Source organism: Babylonia areolata, chromosome 26 (genome assembly GCF_041734735.1).
Source record: "Babylonia areolata isolate BAREFJ2019XMU chromosome 26, ASM4173473v1, whole genome shotgun sequence".
Classification (NCBI taxonomy): Eukaryota; Metazoa; Mollusca; class Gastropoda; order Neogastropoda; family Buccinidae; genus Babylonia; species Babylonia areolata.
Window position 1 is genome coordinate 1,080,820 of NC_134901.1, and position 1,681 is coordinate 1,082,500.

The following is a 1,681-nucleotide window of genomic DNA, read 5'->3' on the forward strand; positions in this document are numbered from 1 at the left end:
ACAAACACACAGACAAACACACACATAACACACACACGCGCGCGCGCGCGCGCACACACACACCCACACACACACACACACACACATACGCGCGCGCACGCCAACCCCACCGCTCCCCTCCCCCTCCAAAAAAAACCCAACAAAAAACAGCATCAACAAACAAACAAACAACACGAAAAGCCCAAAACAAACAAACCAAAAACCCTCAGCATATAAACAACCAAGCAAAGAAGAGTGAGGTAGCTTCTTGTATTTTTTTGTTTGTTTCTGTTTTTGTTTTGTTGTTTGTTTGGTTGTGTGCTGTTTTTTTTTGTTGTTGTTTTTTTTTTTGTTTTTTTTTTGCACCCACAGTCTTTGTCTTTCATTGCATTTTTTTTTTTTTTGCTTTCCCTTTCTCTTCTTTGTTTCTCTCCATCAGAACAAGTTTGAAAGCTTCTTGCACGTCTCTGTGATCCGAGAGGCTTTTCACCTGAAAAGAAAAATACAAATCTGGCCAAGGACACAAGCTTTAGCCCCGTTCTGCTTCTGCGTTCGTCGGCTGTAACTCCCACGTCCACACGCTTCTACGAGAGGACTTGTGTGTGTATTGCCGTCTTTACTTGGCCGTTTGGACAGCTAGGTTTCTGTTAAGGGGGTGAGTGTATGCTGGTACGTATTGATTCCGCAGCCAACTTAAAACTGACTGGGATTATGAAATCTTTGACGTGCGTATTCAATCCTTTGCGTGCGTGATACACACTGATGGGATTTCGGGTCCTCACTTACGTTCATTTTGTTTTTTGTTTGTTTGTTTGTTTGTTTGTTCGACATTACCCCTGTGTTGCTCATAACGAGTCCCCTACACATAGTCTTACCCAGCCTCGTCAAGTTCAGACCAAGTGTTATCAAACCAAAGGCAGCTTTCGATGTCAGATAGCCATGAGGCGACACACTAAAGGAGACCCTGCACATTCTTGCTGAGTAATTTTTGTCGTTTCCAGCAGTGCCTCTTCCGATTCAGCATGCCCAGGACACCACCTGCACAGACCCCAGTCACCTGCACAGACCCCACACTGTTGATAGTGGTCACGGAGTCACGCAGTCAGACTGAGAGAGCAACAACCGGAATCCAGTGGAGACCGGTATCACGTGCCTCATCACAGTCCTCATCAATCTGCATGCACAGACTCTGACAGGAACTCACCTTGACTCACCTTGGGCATGGGAAATCCAAATAGGGGTCACTTTGAGAGCAGGGCATGAAAGCCCATGGACTATTTTAGGAAAATTGAGATTGACGATGATGGCGCTTCTGCTATGGAGGTCCATTTCATTAGGGCTGCTTGACACACTTGTTATTCACTTTCTTTCATGATATGACATGGAAAAACTTCAAGTCGCCCAGACTTGAGGGATACAGACACCTTCCGTGTTGGTCAGGGAACGTGAGCTGCACTCCAAAAGACACATTCCTGGTGTGGATGGTACCAGACTGAGTGGTCGGCCTTTCCATTGAGTCTGTACACAAGTGCAGTGACATCTGGCGGCCAGAACACGGTCTTTGGCTGACAAAATCGAACAGTGATATGTTGACCTGGAAGATTGGACAAACCTCCATCCTTAACTGAGAAGGAAGTGAGAAGGCAACATTCTAACCATTCTGCTAACTTTCTTCCCCTTCTTCCTTTTGGGCCAGGGGAAC